This window comes from Mauremys mutica, unplaced genomic scaffold (assembly GCF_020497125.1).
Source record: "Mauremys mutica isolate MM-2020 ecotype Southern unplaced genomic scaffold, ASM2049712v1 Super-Scaffold_100186, whole genome shotgun sequence".
Lineage (NCBI taxonomy): Eukaryota > Metazoa > Chordata > Testudines > Geoemydidae > Mauremys > Mauremys mutica.
The window spans coordinates 1,000,682-1,020,470 of NW_025423282.1; the positions used below are offsets into that span (position 1 = coordinate 1,000,682).

The window sequence follows — 19,789 nt, forward strand, 5'->3', positions numbered from 1 at the left end:
TGAAACTGATTTTAGCTGATGGACAGCTTTGCTAGGTTTTTGTGCATTTGGACAGTGAAATGCTGAGTGTTTACATCCATATTAAGCACCCCTGTATAGTGGAGCTCCTGAACATAATGAAGAATGGAAATGAAAATGCAGCAAAGAATCCTGTGGCACCTTATAGACTAACAGACATTTTTGCAGCATGAGCTTTCGTGGGTGAATACCCACTTCTTCGGATGAAAATGTTTTCCTTTTTTTTTTAAAAAAAAAGAAGAAGGTTATAAGAGAATATAGGGGGCTTGAATCAAAGACCACTTGATCTACCATCAAGCACTGTACCACTAAGCTATACCCCCATGACCATGGACTCATGAGCTCCAAGACTTTGAAGGACAGACCCTGCTTCATTGAGGTCCTTTGCCATTCCCAGACCACAGGTTGTTTTAAAAATGGGGTTTGATTAAACTTCTTAAATGTGGCAAACACCACAGCTTGCACACCCACCGATATAGCTTTTCCCACTGACATAGCTGCCACCTCTTGAGAAGTGGATTAACTACACCCACAGGAAAACTCTCTCCCATCAGCATAGAGCAGTGGTTCTCAAACTGTGAGTCAGGACCCCAAAGTGGGTCATAACCCTGTTTTAATGGGGTCGCCAGGGCTGGCATTAGACTTGTTGGTGCCTGGGGCTGAAGCCAAAAGTCTGAGCTCCACCACCCAGGGCTGAATCCTTCAAGCTCTGGTTTTGCCCTCCCCCAACTGGATAAGAGGGCACAGTGTGAAATGTTTGGGGACCACTGTTTTAGGATGACGTTCTCAATCACTTCTACAAAGTCCAATAAAAGCTATTCCTCACCCACCCACCCCTCCATCAGGACTGACTAGGTATGTTCTGCTGCCCTTCACTCATGCAGGAAGGATAATAACATTTCATTCCACTCAATCCTAAAGTGATTTGTAACCCGCCACCAGCCAAAACTGGTCATTTTGGGAAAGTGGCTCCATCATGCTGCATACCTAGGCAGAGTAGGTGTGTCTATGCAAACACGGTCTGTTCCTGAAGTCATTCCCCCAGCTTCCACTTAGTATATAAAAACTCCTTATTGTCCCTCTCTCTGCTGACATTAAATTTCTCCTCCTGTCTTTTCATTGATAGTTCTGATGAGGTGGCTGAGTGGTTAAGGTGATGGGCTGCTAGTCCATTGTGCTCTGTATGCATGGGTTCCAATCCCATCCTTATTGGATGCATTTGGTCATTACTCCTCCTTTGTAGACAACCATGTCCCTGTTTGATATGATGTTGCTTCTTGCAAACAAAAACCTTCTCAGAAACTGAGAACTCCCTTGCTTTAAATAAAATGTCTAAATCCCAGATTTCTTAAAAAAAGAAAAATTCTCTAGTCCTGTATTTCTTAATTTATATCTCAAAAGGTAACATCCTCGTCATCTCCTCCAAACACCCTGGGACCTGCCCAAATTATTAAAATACCCTCAACCCGAGCAAGGCCAGAGCAGTGAACCAGAGCTAGTGTCTAGGCCAAACTGTTCTGAAGGAGGCAACTCAAACATTTTCTCCCTGCTTCCCTTGGCAAGGTCTGACTGAGAAAACAAAATTCCCCAAACTGAAAAACCAATACTAGTCTGGTTGGGGACTTTGGTTTGAAAGTATTATTGTTATTATTCTCTTCTGATTTCTGAATCAGTTCAGTTCAGTCTTTGTCCTCCAGGTGTGTTTCCAGCTAAAACCACATTGAGGGGAGTGGACCACTGACCTATCAGCTCTTAACACCCAAACTTTCAGTAATTCTTTATCAGTGCCTGCGAGTGTAATTTAAACCATAGGTCCTTCCAGCTCTGAATCTTGTCTTCTGACAGTAGCCAATACCAGGTGCCCCAAAAGCCACTCCTCAAAGTACCACTGGGAGTTGAACCCAGGATCTCTTGTTTACAAAACAAGTGCTTTAACCAGCCAAGCCATGGTACCTGCTGTTATTTAAAGCAGTGTGTCTGCCCCCACCTGACTCTCTGCCAATCCCCACTGGGCCCTGACAAGTGTTGCTCGTGTTTGGCTTCTGTAAAGCAGAGGAGCAGGTGAAGTTTTGCTCCCCAGGTGTGTGTGTGATTCTTTGGACAGGTCTACACTATGAAATTAGGTTGGTGTAATTACACCAGGCTGGCAATGCAGTTCTATCAACCTAATCCCAGTGTAGATAGCAGTTCAGCTGTCAGAACTTTCTGGAGCTATGAAAGGAGAGAGGTCCGGCCTCTATAGCAGGAATGCAGGGCAGGTGAGTTCACGGCGGGCATTGTGGGATACTGGTGGAGACCAGTTATGGTGATATAATGACCAGCAGCATTTACACTGACAATTTGTCACTTTAAGTTTGCTGCACAAAGCTCTAGGCCTCTCGTCGAGGTGGTTTTATTTTGTCACCAAAACAGGGCAATTTTGTCACCAGACGTGGCATTGCAGTGTGTGCACCAGCCACAAGCTGCCGAGCGAGGGCTGAAATAACTTTGTAGTGCAGACCTGGACAAAGATTTACACACACACACACACACACACACACACACACACACACACACACACACACACACACACACACACACACACACACACACACACACACACACACACACACACACACACACACACACACACACACACACACACACACCTTGCAAGGAAAACCTCACCTGCTCCTCTCCTTTGCAGAATCCAACACACGCAAAGCTTTTCAGGCCCCAGTGGGGATGGCAGGGAGTCAGGTGTGGGCAGACACTGGGTTTTAGCCACAAGCAGGCACTATGGTTTAGCTGGCTAAAGCACCTGCCTTGTAAACAGGAGATCCTGGGTTCAACTCCCAGTGGTGCCTTGTTGAGTATCTCTTGGGGCACCTGGTATTGGTTACTGTCAGAGAACTAAATGGGCCTTTGGTCCAGCCCAGTATGGCTGTTTAAATTATACTGATAACAGAATTACTGAAAGTCTGAGAGTTAAGAGCTGATAGGTCAGTGGTCCAGCCCAACACAGATAAACCCCCCTCCCTCTGGGACAGGGGCAGGTCTGGGCTCTCACACCAAATGCTCATTGTGGCTGCCAGAATCTGTGAGTGACTAATTTAGTTTGCACTGACGGTTGAGTCCTGCTTTGTGCACCATGTGTGAGAATGAAAATCCTAAACCGCCCTTTGAAATAACGAATGCAGCAGGAGGTGTTATTGTCCCTGCCCCAAAGCAGACAGACCAATGGAGAAATGCCGTCGAGTCCAGGGTAATACCCCACTGCCATGTTACCTTTTTTGCTTGCTAAACTCCCTCCCAACCTTGTGGGGTCCAGAGCCCGGTATTGAGCCTGAGCCGAGATGTCTACAGTGCAAATTTACCACCCCATGGCCCTAGCCTGGTAGCCTGCACTGGCACGGGACAGCGCTGGGTGTTTCATTGCAGTGTGGACATAGCCTAGCATTATGTCTACACTGCCATTAACACACCCAAGTCACTATTCTCAAACCCTGGGTCAGTTGATTGAGCCTTGTGGGGCTTGTGCTGCAGGGTTGTAAAATTACAGTGTAGACACTTGGGCTTGAGCCCAGCCTCCAAGACCCCACGAGGGGTGAGGGTCTCCGAGCCTGGGCTCCAGTCTGAGCCCCAGGAGCCCAAATCAGATCATCCTGGCCAGCTGGGCCACACATATTTTATCACAGTATAGATGCCCTCTCAGGGTATGTCTACACTGCAATGTAAGCCCAGGGTTAGCAGAAGTCATGTCAGCAGCCCCAACACATAAACCTAAACCACAAGGGAAAGTCCCACCCCCAAATAAGCTGGGCAGTGTCCTTCTCCCTGCAGTTCGTAAGTCCAGCAACCAAAAGTCCTTTAACATGAGCCCCCCCCCACACCCTGAACCCCACTCACAGCTGTTGTCCTTAGTCAGTGCAAGCCCAGAGGTGCCTCTGTACAGTTCACCTGCCAGCCTGGGTGGAAAAGGGGGAAAATAAGAAGGCACCGTACTCACTCTGTTGTCTAGGGACTCACGCATCCCTCTACAGCCACCCTGTCCTAAAGTTGGTCTAACACCTAAATTTTACTATTGAGACCCAAACCCCAGCCCACTTGGCTTTGGAACCCCTGTCCCCTGCCTAGCAAGTGCTATTGAATTGAGGGTGAGTCCCTCAATCGGGGTCTGCCTATAACAAGGAGACTGGGAATCCAACACCAGCCAAAAGTGATCATTTCGGCAAGCAACCCAACATATTTCCAACATACTGTAAAATCCACATGCAGACTCGTACACGAAACCTTGCAAGAAAATCTTCCTGAGGGGGTCTGAAGCACCTGCTGCTGGAGGGAAGGAGGGAGCCGTGGATTGGGATTGAGGAGCAGCATGAGGAGAAGGGGCCTGTGGGTTGGGACAGAGGAGAAGGGTGAAGAGGAGCAGGCTCTGGTTGGGAGTGAGGAGCAGTGAGCATAGGAGGGACTGAGGGTTGGGACTGAGGGGCACTGGGAAAAGAGGGGACATGGGTTTAGGCTGAAGAGCATTCTCGTTTGGGGATCCAGCAGGACAGGGGAAGGCAGCAGGTGATTCTAATTCCTTAGGGGTATTCTGTGTGTGTGTGTGTGTGCAGGGAAGGAACATGCTCTATGCCCAGAGACCTTTATTCCTCCAGGCTGCAAGGACAGAGGGGCTGTCAGGAAGTTGCCCCTTCAAACCCACACACAAAAAGGCCCTTCTGAGGAAAGGGCAAATCCTGAAGAGAAAAAGTAACATCAAAGAGGACTCCAGCAAGACAGCTGAAGATCTTGGTGAATAGTTTATTACCTGATGAGGGACTGGAACCCTGGACCCTCAGATTAAAAGCCTGATGTTCTGCCAACTGAGCTAGCCAGGCTCATAAACCAAAAGAGCAAGTTGGTGCAGAGGAGAAACTAGTCAAGAAAACAAGAGTGGGAAACAATAGGGGAAACCTGCTGCTCTCTCTGGCCTGGTCAGGGGGCTGTGCCGATCGGGTGTCCGCACTAAGTTCAGCATCAATATGGGGATCCCGGGGAAGCTTGGGGTCCCCAGGTTGCCTAAGGAGGGGGGAACTGGCCCAGGTCGGAAACGGAGCAGGTCAAAACTCCCGTGCTGATCAGTAGTGGGGTCGCGCCTGTGAGTAGCCCCTGCAGCGTAGCCTGGACAAGACAGTGAGACACGGTCTCTTTTTATACACCCCCCTCCCCCGCAGAGCCTGTATGGGGGGATGGGAGCTCCCATTGTGGGGATCCTGAACTGGTGGGAGGGAGGCACCATGTACCAGGGATCCCGAAACGCGGAACAGGGACACCCACACACCAGGTGTCTTGCAGCAAGAGCTGCGGTCTTGATTTACAAACTGCAAGTGGTGGGGAAGTTACCACCTCCCTTGCGGCGCTTGTGCCACTAGATAATTAGCCTCACGGTTAAACAATGGTCATTTCCAGTTGGGATTTTCTGACATCGACTGCGAGCCAATGGGGTCTTGTTCAGTCTTTGTCTGGTGAATTAAAGAACCCTTCAAATCACATATTCCCCCCTCTGGGAATTTGTAAAACGTATTTAAAACAAAGATTAAATCGCCTCTTAACCGCCAGTCAATGAAATCAATTGAGCTTCTTCAGTCTCTCGCTGGAGACATTTCTCTTGTTTTTAAAGGCAAAAATCCTGATCTTTCCAATGGGAGCTGCTGCTTCAATGTTCAGTTTGGGGAGGGATTTGGCTGCACTCAGAGATCTGCCCGCGGGTTACAATCTGCGATCCGAAGGGCCGAACGCAAACAGCGTTTAGATGGGACCGTTAGTGCCGCCCCCGTGTGGCCAAAGACTAGAACTGACGAGCAGAGTTTACAGCTGGAGCCTGGGACGCTCCTGAACAAACTGGGCACGAAGCCTCTTGCGTGGGATCCTCGCTGTGCAGCAGGAGGCGGAGGGAAGCTGATTGTCAGGGCTCAGGGCTGCACCCTGCCATGCTGAGCCGGTGTCTGTGCTAAGGTTGGAGTCAATCAGGTGATTCTGGGAAGTTCGGGGTCCCCGGGCTCCCACAGGAGGGTGAAGCAGGTCACCCCTGGAGCAGGTTAAAGCTGCAGGGTGACAGTGGGGTTGCTGCCCCTGTGAACAGCTGCTGTACCACCGCCTGGGCAGGACAGGGAGAGCCAGTTATACCCCCCCCACCACAGCCTGTATCGGGGGATGGGAGCACTCACAGCCTGGGGACCCACCCACCAGAGATCTACTGGGGGGAGAGTGGCACCCACACACCCAGGATGTTATAGGGGGGGACAAGGGCATCCACACTCTGGGATCCTCTGCAGAGGGACAGACACCAACACATCCAGGATTCTGTATGGGGGGCAGAGGTACCCGGACACCTGGGCTCCTGGACGGGGGATGGGGGCACTGAAACATCCAGGATCTTACCTGAGAGGACAGCGGCGCCTGCAGCTCGACATGAGACGGGGACAGGGGAAGCAGAAGCATTATCCAGTTCCAGGATGTCCCCGTCTGGCCAAGGCACAGAGCTCACAAGTGGAGTTTAAAGCTCCAGCTGCCAGGCAGCAAAACAAGCCGGGCCCCGTGGCTGGTGCCTGTGATCCCAGCTCCTGGGGAGGCTGAAGCCAGCGGATCGCTTGAGCTCAGGAGTTTTGGGCTGCAGCGGGCTGTGCCGATCAGGTGTCCGCACTAAGTTTGGTATCAATATGGTGATCCCAGGGAAGCTCGGGGTCCCCAGGTTGCCTAAGGAGGGGTGAACCGGCCCAGATTGGAAACAGAGCAGGTCAAAACTCCTGTGCCGATCAGTAGTGGGATGGCACCTGTGAATAGCCCCTGCAGCGTAGCCTGGGCAAGACAGTGAGACCTGGTTTCTTTTTATACAGACACCCCCCCCCACAGAGCCTGGAGGGGGGATGGGAGCACCCACACGCTGGGGATTCTGAATTGGGGGGAGGGTCGCACCCAAGCAACACGGATCTTGAAAAGGGGAACAGAGACACCCACAGATCCCAGATGGTGGCAGGCAGGGGAAACCACACACGGGAGCTAGTTCATGGGGTGGGGGACAGAGACACCCACCAGAGATCCTGGATGGGAGCACCCACATGATGGGGATCTTGAACTGGGAGGAGGGAAGCACCATGTACCAGAGGTTCTGAAGGGGGAACAGGTACACCCACACACCAAGTGTCTTGCAGCAAGAGCTGCGGTCTTCATTTACACAGGGCAGTGATGGAGAATTAACCACGTCCCTTGTGGAGCTTGTTCCACTAGATGATTAGCCTCACCAGGTCAACACTACGAGTTTATATCAAATTTAGCAGCATTAAATCACATTAACTCTGCACCCCTCCACACAACGAAGCCCTTTATATCGATATAAAGGGTTATTAATACTGATATCTCGGCTGGCCTACACTACAGGGGGAAATCGATCTAAGATACGCACCTTCAGCTATCGCACAGTGCACCATTGTGACCGCTCTGGACAGCAATCTGAAGTCGGATGCGCTGGCCAGGTTGACAGGAAAAGCCCTCCGAACTTTTGAATTTCATTTCCTGTTTGCCCAGCGTGGAGCGCTGATCAGCACAGGTGACCATGCAGTCCCAGAATCAAAAAAGAGCTCCAGCATGGACCGTATGGGAGATACTGAAGCTGATCTCTGTATGGGGAGATGAATCTGTTCTATCAGAACTCCATTCCAAAAGACAAAATGCCAAAACATTTGAAAAAATCCCCTAGGCTATGATGGACAGAGGCCACAAGAGGGACTCAACACAGTGCTGAAACTTAAGGAGCTGAGATAAGCTTACCAGAAAGCCAAAGAATGAAATGGATGCTCATGGAGGGAGGGGCGACTGACGACTGTAGCTATCCCACAGTTCCCGCACTCTCCGAAAACCATTTGAATTCTTGGCTGAGTTCCCAAAGCCTGAAGGGTCAAAAACATTGTCACGGGTGGTTCAGGGTATATGTCGTCGCCCCCCCTCCCCCCGTGAAAGCAAAGGGAAAAAAATCATTTCTCACCTTTTTTCAATGTCACCGTATGTCTACTGGATGCTGCTGGCACATGTTGTGCTGCAGCGCTACACAGCAGCATCCCCTTCCCTTCCCTTCCCTTCCGGACGGCAGACGGTACAGTAGGACTGGTATCCGTCATCGTCGTCCCGTGAGTGCTCCTGGCTGGCCTCGGTGAGGTCGGCCGGGGGCGCCTGGGCAAAAATGGGAATGACTCCCAGGTCATTCTTTTCTTTAAGCTTTGTCTAATGGAGATTCAGTCCTGCCTGGAATAACATAGCAGCTGGATGCTGCCCTCCCCGCCCCCTTTGAGCTCTACTTGCAGAGGCAATAAAGTCAGTGTTGTTTCAGATTCCTGCATTCTTTATTACTTCATCACACAAATGGGGGGATAACTGCCAGAGTAGCCCAGGACGGGTGGGGGAGGAGGGAAGCAATGGGTGGGGTTGTTGCATGGGCACCCCCTAGAATGGCATGCAGCTCATCATTTATGCAGGATGTCTGGGGCTCTGACCTGTATCGGCCATTTACTTCTCTGGTTCTTTTGTAGGCTTGCCTGATAGTCTAGACAGGACTGACTCTCCTTTTAGACAAAACTTAAAGAAGAGAATGACCTGGGGAGTCATTCCCATTTTTGTCCATACGCCCCCAGCCAACCTCACCGAAGCCGGCCAGGAGCACCCATGACAGCAGCAAATGGTTCAGTATAACTAGCAACTGTCATTGTCAACTTGCAAAGCAGCAGACGGGACGGTATGGCTGGTAACCATCTTTGCTAACTTGCAAAAGGCAAGGGGATGCTGCTGTGTAGCGCTGCAGTACCGCGTCTGTCAGCACCATCCAGTAGACATACGGTGACAGTGAAAAAAGGCTGAACGGGCTCCATGGTTGCCGTGCTATGGTGTCTGCCCGGGCAATCCAGGGAATATGGTACGAAATGATTGTCTGCCGTTTATTTCACGAAGGGAGCATTGAGTGACGACATTTACCCAGAATCACTCACGACACTGTTTTTGCCCCATCAGGCATTGGGATCTCAACCCAGAATTCCAATGGGCGGGGGAGACTGTGGGAAGTATGGGATAGCTATGGGATAGCTACCCACAGTGCAACGCTCTGGAAATCGACGCTAGCCTCGGTACATGGACGCACACCGCCGAAGTAATGTGCTTAGTGTGGCCGCGTGCACTCGACTTTATACAATCTGTTTGCAAAAAACAGTTTCTGTAAAATTGGAATAATCCCGCAGTGTAGACACACCCTGTGATTAACAACTTTGGTGGCTAATTGAAAGGCTGATGGTTCAAACCCAAGTGAAGATGGAGGTCGGTTTTTTTTAACTGATGAGCATCCAGTACATTTTAACAGGCAGAAAAGCTCCTCAATGCTGGTCTAGCCTCATTGGGCAAGCATAAGGAGCACTTCTGCTAGATGCATTGGTGGTATAGTGGTGAGCATAGCTCCCTTCCAAGCAGTTGACCTGGGTTTGATTCCCAGCCAATGCAGGGATGTGATGTTTTCTCCCCTGGGAATTGGTTTAATTTCAGTCACATTGTATCAGTTAAGCAATGGAAGGAGAGAATCAATGTCCTGCAGGTCATTCAACACACAAGGAAGGAAGAAAGGGGCAGGACTATACAATGAGCAGGTGGAGTCATCCTGGTATTACAACGTTTGGTTTATTTATTTATTTTTAAATTCTTTACTTCCCTCTCCCTTTTAGACTCTGAGCCTTTAAGTTCAGAAGGGACCAATGTGATCATCTAGTCCGACCTGCTGCACCTTGCAGGCCAAAAGACCCCACCCACCCACTCCTGTAATAGACCCGGGAGGGGAGGCAGCTCTGTGCACTGCCCCTACCCCAGGCAGCACATGGAGGCCCTCTGCTCCCCTCTCCCAGTGGGTGTGCAGAGATGTGCCAGCAGCACTGAGGTGGCTCCCTGCCCACTCTGCCTCCGTCCCTCCGTGCCGCTCCCAGAAATGGCCGGCATGTGCCAGCATCCCCTGGGGTGGGCGGAGTGTCTCCATTCACTGCCCCTGCCCCGAGTACCAACTCCGCAGCGCCCATTGGCCAGGAACTGCAGCCAATGGGAGCTCTGGGGGCGGTGCCTGCAGGCAGCAGCACACGGAGACTGCCTGGCACGGCCCACCTAGGAGCTGCTGACGCAGGGTTTACCGGTCACTTTGGGAGCTGCACTGCCCGGGGTAAGCGCCACCCCTCCTGCACCCCAACCCCCTCTTCCAGCGCAGAGCCTGCACCCCACACTCAAATTTCCTCCCATAGCTTTGCTCGTCTTCCTTTCACCCAGAACTGTCCTTCTCCTGGGCTGCAAGTAGCCATCCCGTGGAAGCCAAGAGGCAGGCACAGGATTCTACCTCCCAGCAGCCAACCGCACCTCCCCAGGCTTTGCAGAACGACTGGTGGTGCTCTACTAACCCCACTTAGCCGCACTGAGGTGCTTAGCTTCTGCCCTGCCTTCCTCAGCTCGACTTTCCTCTTTTGCCCCATTCCTGCCTCACTCCCTCCTTTGGCAAGTCACACAGAAGAGCCGGCCACCATAGGCCAACCTCCAAGGGCAGAGGAGACCAAGCCACAGGGCTTCAAAAGGTGACTGGCCAAGATCCTCTAGCTTTCCCCTACTGATGCCAAGGCTTTTTTCCCAGCTCATTTCACCACCCTCTGCCATGCAGGGGTTGGGGTTATCGCAGGTGTTACCCGAAATTGAGCCAGCTAGTAAGCGTAGGGAGGACTAATGACCCACCAGAGTTTGGCTGAAAGCAGCACGTTTATAATACTGACGGCTAAGCTCAAAATAAGCGGGGGGGGGGGGGGTGTCACACTCGCACTCGCACACTCACACTCCCAGGACAGGCACAGCACTGGAGATGTCTGGATTCTGCAAGGTAAGTTTCCCACAGCACCGTGTTGGACGGTGTGATGAAGGTAAGTCTTCCTGAGGCACAATGAAATACAACGCAGAGAACCACTGGCCAGGCGGTCCGGGCAAAGGGGATTCACTGGAGGTACAAGCTTGTGAGTGCTCTCCTGAGCACAGGGCCCCTTCCCCTTTTAAGGGCCTGCACCTCATGGCCTGCGACTAGAGATGACTTGGCTACATCTGGTTGGTCACCCTCCACCTTGGGCAGTGTCCATGCTCTGGGTGTGTGATCGCTGCCTAATTAGAGTCCCAGACGCCTTGTCTACCTGGGAGCTCTTCTGCTCTTCAACCAGCCCATTCATCCCACGAGCATTCCAGGGGGGAACGGGAGGGGAAAAGCCACTTCACAGGCATTCAGAGAGGGAGAGGAGACAAAAGTGGGAGCAGGGGAAGTATAACAGACCTTCTGAGCATAGAAATCACTGCTGCTCCTACAACAGCAGGGACAGGCCAGGAGGAGCTGGGAAGATTAAGCCAGCATGTTTCTGCCTGGTTTTGAACCAAGGACCTTTTGCGTGTTAGGCAAACGTGATAACCGCTACACTACAGAAACTCTGTGCCAGTACATTACTCCTCCCTTCATAAGACCAGAAGAATGGCCATACTGGGTCAGACCAAAGGTCCATCCAATCTCACAACCTATCTGCCAACAGTGCCCCAGAGGGATTGAACCTAACAGGTAATGAGCAAGTGATCTTTCTCCTGCCATCCATCTCCACCCTCTGACAAACAGAGGCTAGGGATACCATTCCTTACCCATCCTGGCTAATAGCCATTCATGGACTTAACCTCCATTCATTTATCTGCAAAAAGAACAGGAGTACTTGTGGCACCTTAGAAACTAACAAATTTAATTGAGCATAAGCTTTCCTGGGCTAAAACCAATTTCATTGGATGCATGCAGTGGAAAATACAGCAAGAAGATATATATATATATATATATACACACACACACACACAGAGAATATGAAAAATTGGGTGTTGCCATACACACTATAACGAGAGTGATCAGTAAAGGTGAGCTATTATGAGCAGGAAAAAAACCTCTTTTGTAGTGGCTTTCATGGCCTTTGAGAAAGCAAGACAGAGCCTTGGAGGACCCAGCAGGGTTTGTGGCACAGGAATTGTTCTCAGATTCCACTGAGACTTCACCTCAGATTGCAGGATTCAAAGTCCTGAGTGCTGCCCTTACACCATGGGATCAGCACAGCACCTGTTGATTACTGTAGCCTTCCAGCAGGGAGGACTCTGTGGGCAGGGGCAGCTCTAGGCATTTTGCCGCCCCAAGCATGGCAGGCAGGTTGCCTTCGGCGGCTTGCCTGCGGGAGGTCCGCTGAAGTCGCAGGACCAGCAGACCCTTCGCAGGCATGCCGCCGAAAGCAGCCTGCCTGCCGCCCTCGCTGCGACCGGCAGAGCACCCCCCGTGGCTTGCTGTCCCAAGCACGCGCTTGGCGTGCTGGGGCCTGGAGCCGCCCCTGTCTGTGGGGACAATTTTTTCTGGCAGGGAGGACTCAGTAGGAACATGCCTCTTTGGCCAGCCCTGCATTTGCTCAAGAAGTCAGCACCCAGCACTTTGCTGCAGGCCCAGAGGCCTTTCTTCCTCCAGACTGTGAGGCCAGTGGACAGGTGAGGCAGTAGCACCTTCAGTCCCAGGCAGTAAAGGGCCCTTCCTGGGAAAGGCCATGTCCTGAAAAGGAAAAACAAAGGTCAAGGAGAGTCCTTCTAAAACTGTTTGGGGATGTCACAGGCAGAAAGTGTTTCTCCTAGGTAGGGACATCCTATTGCCCCACAAGAAGTGGAAGGCCATCGTGTTCGGTCTCAGCAGCACTCGTGGAGCAGGGGGAAATACATGGCTGAGGAAATTCCCCACCGATGGATCTTGAGCATGACAACCTTGTAGGTAATGACAAGGTCCACTTATGCCACCGCCCAAGCCATTCCTCACAGGCCAGCAACCATTTCTCCCAGTTTGCGTTCCCCATATCGTCCCCAACCGAATGCTAGAAGGCCCAGCCATCAACCTGCCCACGCTTGCAGCCCTCCTCTTCCGCCCTGACTGATAGGGGGGAGTATTGAGCTTCCCTCCCTTAGGCCCTTCAGCATCCCTGGGGAACACCAACACCGCTCAAGTGACTTTGGGCCAGTAGGTCAACCAATAGGGCTGCCTCCTAGGCCAGGCTGCAGCCCAGCTTCAGGACTCAGAGGAAATGGAGCTCGCATCCCTCCCTACAGGCAGGGGCGGCTCTACGTTTTTGGCCGCCCCAAGCAGTCATGCCCGGGAGGCGCCCCGGAGCCGCGGGAGCAGCGGACCTCCCGCGGGCATGACTGCGGAGGGTCCGCTGGTCGCGCGGCTCAGCTGGACCTCCCGCAGCTGCGGACGGTTCGCAGGTCCGGCGGCTCCGCTTGAGCTGCCGCAGGCATGCCTATGGGAGGTCCAGCCGAGCCGCGGGACCAGCGAACCGTCCGCAGTCATGTCTGCGGGAGGTCCACTGGAGCCGCGGGAGGAGCGCCCCCTCCGCAGTCATGCCTGCGGCAGGTCCGGTCATCCCGGGGCTCCGGTGGACCTTCCGCAGGCATGACTGCGGCAGGTCCGCCGGCCCAGCCTGCTGCCCCCCCAGGAAAGGGCCGCCCCACGCGGGTGCTTGCCCCGCTGGGGTCTAGAGCCGGCCCTGCCTACAGGACTCCAGGCACGGCCAGGCTTCTGGATCAAACGTCCCCTCTTGTGCTCAAGTCACAACAGCTAGTGGGTAAAAGACAGGCTTTCCTGGCATTGGAGAAAGCAAGACAGAACCTTGGAAGACCCAGCAGGGTTTGTGGCACAGGAATTGTCCTCAGATCCCACCGAGACTTCAGCTCAGATTGCAGGATTCACAGTCCCGAGTGCTGCCCTTACACCATGGGACCAGCAGGGAACCCCCAGACCTCTGCTGAGCTCTGCTGAGCATGACCCTGTGGGGGCAGCCCTGCCTTTGCTCACCAAGTTGGCCTGCAGCAGTTTGCTGCAGCTCCCAGAGGCCTTTCTTAATCCAGCCTGAGAGGCCAGTGGGCATGTGAGGAAGTTGCCCCTTCAGTCCCAGGCAGTACATGGCCCTTCCTAGTGAAACGCCAGTACTGGGGAAAAGAGGTCAAATAACACTGTGGAGAGATGCCTTCTTCCATTTTGAGAGAAATGGTTCCTTCTTCATCTGACCAGGGACTTGAACCCTGGACCCTCAGATTAAAAGTCTGATGCTCTGCCCACTAAGCTAGCCAGGCTCACATTTTAAAAACAAGCAAATTTCGTGCAGAAGAGAAACTAGTCAAGAAAAATGAGGGCCGGAAACAATACAGAAAACCTGCTACTTTTGCTCTCTTAGCAGTCCTAGCCCCAGCCTGCTCCTCCATCCGGTGCCCTGAGGCCTTATTCTTTTTTTAGTTAAATATCAAATCCAGGAGAAAACACAGTTATACAAAGCAAAACGAAATCACAAACAGAAATGTCATTGGAAATACAAAACTAAAAAAGGAAAATGCAATTCCCATCACTTTATCGTGTCTGGGCCATTCCTGTATCGAGAGCACCCGCGAAGGTCCCTGTGTGCTTACGAGAAACCTGGAGGAACTCATACCACAGCCTGAGCATGAAACTCAACTGCTCCCAGGTGCCGCAGGAAAACCCTTTCCCTGCTGTGACCTTGCACTCCATAGGATTTTATGAATATATGCTAATGAGTGTGAATATAAAGTGACTGGACTATGCTTCATGCAAAAGGTCTCTTGTGCAGTATCATTACAAAGTTTATAATCTACGGTGTGTGTTCATCCTATTTGTATGAACCGATCATTCTTGGATCTGAAACTAGAAATATGGACTATAACTCTGAGGTCCTGTTGTAATGATGCAAAGTATGGGCCATTTACAGTGGTTTGGACTCTTGATGGCTCCCATTAACCAGGACAATTGACTGGAGATGGCTCTGTCCTGCACCATCCCTGAGTCAGGCCAGGAAGAATGAAGGTTTGGGGGGGTCTCACGGGACATGTGACCATGTCACCTGGTACAGGAATCCATCTTAAACCTGGGGCTTTTCCTCAGGAGAGAGACAAAAAATGCCTGCCTTGTACCAAAGCTGTATAAGGGGGTGGAACTGAACAAACATGGCTGCAGTCATGAGACATCCCCAGCTACCACCTGAGCTGGAACAAGGGCTATACCAGGAGAAAAGATTGGGCCCAGACTAGAAATAAATCTAGTCTTTGCCTCTCAGTCTGTGCAGATGGGACCTTTCCCTCTAGTGCTGGAGGATTCTCCCTTCTCATCTACCCTTGTCCCAGGCAACACAACTGGTGGGAATCTTAAATGTACAGAGGAGACTTAGGAGCAAACCCCCCCCCCCCGACCTTCCATGCAATTGGCACTTATCCATCACTGAGCAGGATTGAAATTCCTGCAGGGAGACTGCTGGGCCACATCCCCTCTGGGCAGGAGCAAAGCAGCAGGGTGAAAAGAACTTGGAGATGCTGGGGATTGAACCCAGGACTTCATACATGCAAAGCATGTGCTCTACCACTGACCTATATCCCCAGATAGGCCATGTGTTCTATAGGTTACACTCAGAACCCTCCTGTTTCCAGAGCACCTAGTGGCCTAAAAGCAGCATGAGGGACACATTCCCTGCTCTGAGGCCAAACCTGCTGTCCTGGAGGTTGCTGGTTCTTAGGGGTCACTTTGCAGCAGAGCCAGATTCGATGTGTGGGGCAGAGAGAGTGGGTGCCCTGGACTCAGGGTGCAGAGATACACTCAGCCCTCTCCCCTGCATTGGGTGGGGGGTGCTGCACCCCCTGCTGGAAGGTAATGTGTCGGGGGGGGGCACTGTGAGTCGCTCAACACCTGACCCTGGTGGCAGAAGTGCTGTGGGGAGCTCCAGGTGTTTCTAGGATCTGCTCTTTCTACCTGCCTGTGAAGTCCAGCTTTCCCCAGCACATTCACTGCGGTGCAATGGGGTCACTGTTTCCATGGCTGAGCAGCAAAGAATCACTCCCAGTTTCCCTTCTATCTGCGGCAGGATTAGCCTGTGTCAGTGATTAATGAGGTGGCTCTTATTGTAAATTGTTATTCATTCCCCACCTTGACAATTCACACAGTCCCTTTCCCATGCAGATTCCCAGCACCTCAGTGATCCTGGTAGCAGGGGTTGGGGCCTGAGACTTTCAGGGTCCTTTTTCCCCTCCACTTGGAGTGAACTCAGCTTTTCCCCCATCCCAGACAATCCATGAAATAACAACAGGGGCATAAAGAAAGAGGGGAGGGAACATCTCACAGCCAGGGCTGGATGTGCCCAGGGCCCCCAACTCATCCATTGTTTCCATGGAATTTGGCCCCCTGCTTTGCACAAGGGACAGAGAAAGATCTTGCTGTTCCTGTGTCTGTGCAAGGAAAATTGTGCTTCCCTAGGAAAGAGAGGCGGGAAATGGCCCCATGGTGGGACAATATCCTCAGGATTAAGACCTAAGGATTTAGGCTGAGAACTGGTAGAACTGCACTTATCTGGGATTTAACAAATTATCTTCCATGGAGCAGGGCCAGATCCAGCGTTTTTGCCACCCCAAGCGAAAAAAAATAATAAAATAAAATGTAAAAAAGCCACAATTTGCAGCACTTCAGATCTACCACTACCGCTTGTGGGGGCAATTCAGTGGCAGGTCCTTCCCTCCAAGAGGGACTGAGAGGGCCAGACCTGCCTTTGTGCCTCCCCTTTCTAATGGCCACCCCAGGCTCCTGTTTGCTGCTCTGGTGCCAGCCCTGCCATGGAGACACTGGGAAGATGGGGGAAATCAGGAAAAACCCATCAATTTGTTTACACTGCAACTGAAGGTTTTTTTGATTTAAAGTTACTTTTCCCTCACTGGGAATTGAACCCAGCCCATGGCAGTGAAAGTGCCAAATCCTAACCACTGGACCACTAGGGAGGTGAGGATGGTAGTTTTCTTCTCACTTATGCTACACTTTCTTAGGCTACTTTCTAGCCACTTTCTGAAACTGCTCCATTGTCCATTCCCTGAGGGGCTAAGAGCAGAGAACCCCTGTACTCAGGGTCACAACTTGAGCCCAACCCAAGCCACTGAAAAAAACTCAAATCATGCTTCAGCTTCCTCCAGCAGGATCACAGAGCCACACAAAGAAAACCCATGAGGAACAATCCTCCTCTGCCTTCATTTACCCCATTGCAACCCTCTCAGCAGCCGACTCTTGCGGGAAGGACTGAGCTGATAGGAGCTCTGGCATAGAGACCAAGGGAGGGGTGTTGCTCCCCCTGGGTGAGAGCTGATCACAGTCTGACTCTGTGTAACGGGGCTCTGAGCTTTGCCATCTTGTGAGTTCTGTGTCCTCAACAAGCAACCACAGTGCTGACCCCTCCAGATCCTTCTGCTGGGAGCATGGGGATTGCACGACAGCTGCAAGCCCTTTTTCCCTTTCCTTGTCCTCCTCGGCTTCCCCAGACCTTCCCCAAAAATGGTTCTATCAGGCGCTGGAGGGATCTAAGGACCTGCAGGTTTCCCGAACCCACCTCTTAAGGCAAACAGTGATTCCCTTCTCTGACACTCCTGGGCCTGGGCTTCTTTTGAGTTTTTCCCTAGGGGACCTGATTCCCTGTGAAAATGTGTGTGTGGCGTGTGGGGAACTGGCTTGTCTGCCCCCCTCTCTGGGAGCTGAGAAGCTTTTTCAGACTCTCCCCCACTAGATGAGTCCAACAGCACCTCCCTCTGGTGGTAGGAGAATCCTAAATTCCACCCTCCCACCCTGGTTACTCTGACCAGCTGATGGCGGCAGCATGCTAAATCAACCCCAGCTCTCTGGGCTAGAAAGCAGCATCGAACCAGCCTTGTGACAGCTCCGGTTTGCTCGCTGGAGATATAACGAACCAGGAAAGAAGGCAAATGTCAGACAGGGAACCTCAGCTCACAAATAAACACCCTCAGGCTCCTTCTACACTGCGACTGGGCAGTTGACTGACTTTAAATCTAGCTAGCTCCGTTGGTAGAGCATGAGGCTCTTAATCCCACCATCATAAATCCAAGCCCCATGGTGGGTGGTAGTGACAGCCCTTAGGTGTCACTCTTCTGCTAATAGTCACAGACCAAAATGAAACAAACTCTCTATGCTCTTCGGCAGGTCATGTTTCTTCCTCTCTCTCAGCTTCAGTAAAACATGAAGAGAGACCAAACTGACATTTGCATCCTCTGTTAAGAGAGGAATTTCTCCTCTTCCATTCTAGCCCAGGCAAGAAGAGGGGATAATAACCATTTAACGGATGTCTGCAGAGAGAAAAGTTTGGTCTTTATAAATAGGACGATGATCAATTAGTCTCCATGTCCACTGACGGTAGGACAAGAAGTAATGGGCTTAATCTGCAGCCAGGGAGATTCACGTTAGATGTTGGGAACAGCTTTCTAACTCTGAGTGTAGTAAAGCTATGGAATAGGCTCCCAAGGGTGTCTGTGGAGTCGCTGTCCTTGGAGGTTTTTAACAAAAGGTTGAACAAACCTCTGTCAAGGATACTCTCCATATACTTGGTCCCATAGACAACCTGCTCTGGCTCTGGTTCCCTCCTTCTGCTCCCTGCCTGGGCCCGCTGCTGTGGGCACTTGACCCCACATGGCCCTGATGCATCATCTCTGCTTGGCCCTGCCTCAGCAGCGAGGGCTGGATTTCATGACCTCTCCAGGGCCCTTGCAGCCGTACAGCTCTGTAATTCGATGCCATCGCAATGTAATAGAAACAACAACAAAAGTGAAAACACCCCAATCTAGCATCTAACAATTCAGCGTGAACTGACATTCCACAGCACAAAGTGACAATACGTAGGAGTGCAAAGCCCGACAATTCAGCGCCATGCAAATGAACGCCCCATAGGGCAAAATGACACACTGCAAAAGAGCTCAGCTCAAACCGACACAACACAAGGCAGTGCAAAAACCATACAACACGAAACAATGTGTCAGAGTGCAAAGTGACTGTGACGGTGCTGCCCGTGGGAGCCAGCTGAGGTTACTTAATTAGGGTGAACTGCAAACCAAACAGGGCAGACAAACCCCAAATGCTGGTGGTTATTCCAATACTTAGATTTACCAACCAGCACAAAACAGCTTCTACAGTACCTTACTGGTTACTTAGAAGTCCAAACCATGCAGTTCCCTTAAAGTGCCCAGCCTCAGGCCTCCGTCCAGACACACCTGTCAGATATGATGATGATTCCTAAGAATCTTACTTCATCATATAAAAGAAAAGGTTCTTCCAATCCCAAAGGATCAGCCACATACCCAGGTTCAATTATAATTTAGATCTTACCCAAAATACACGCTATAGCCAATTCTTATTAACCAAGCTAAAATTTATTTTAAAAAGAAAAGAGAGAGAGTGTTGGTTAAAAGATTAATCTACAGACAGACTTGAATTCAATTCTTGAGATTCAGATACACAGCAGAGATAAGCTTGTAGTTGCCAAAAGTCCTTTTAGAAATAGTCCATAGGTTATAGTCCAATGTCCATATTCAGGGTGGCTCCAGTCAATGACTGGGGATCTCAATCCTTGTGGCTTAAGGTTTCCCCCTCTTGAAACCCAAAGCAGATCTGAGATGAAGAAGGATCGTGTCCCAGGCTCCTTATACATTTCCAGCAGCCTTTTGGCCTGAGAAAACAATAGGCTCAACTCCTTCTCCCAAACATCCTGGCAATTAGCACAGAGTAATTTATCCATTAAACAGTTCAAATACAGGTTAGCACAACCTTCAAAGAAACACAGAGACAATAATACAATTTCACTCAAGTATCATCATAAATGTTAATATTCCTTTT

The 19,789-nt window shown here is 51.2% G+C and overlaps 5 non-coding genes across 5 annotated transcripts; 1 reads left to right on the forward strand and 4 right to left on the reverse strand.

Annotated features, from left to right (window-relative positions):
• Window positions 1–1,898: 1,898 nt before the first annotated feature.
• Window positions 1,899–1,972, reverse strand: TRNAT-UGU. The gene has a single exon. It is a non-coding gene; the product is annotated as a tRNA-Thr (tRNA).
• A 7,475-nt stretch (window positions 1,973–9,447) lies between these two features.
• On the forward strand, window positions 9,448–9,519 carry TRNAG-UCC. Its single transcript has one exon. It is a non-coding gene; the product is annotated as a tRNA-Gly (tRNA).
• A 1,914-nt stretch (window positions 9,520–11,433) lies between these two features.
• On the reverse strand, window positions 11,434–11,506 carry TRNAV-AAC. The gene has a single exon. It is a non-coding gene; the product is annotated as a tRNA-Val (tRNA).
• Window positions 11,507–14,135: 2,629 nt separating this feature from the next.
• On the reverse strand, window positions 14,136–14,208 carry TRNAK-UUU. Its single transcript has one exon. It is a non-coding gene; the product is annotated as a tRNA-Lys (tRNA).
• A 2,622-nt stretch (window positions 14,209–16,830) lies between these two features.
• TRNAE-UUC lies at window positions 16,831–16,902 on the reverse strand. The gene has a single exon. It is a non-coding gene; the product is annotated as a tRNA-Glu (tRNA).
• Between the last annotated feature and the right edge of the window lie 2,887 nt (window positions 16,903–19,789).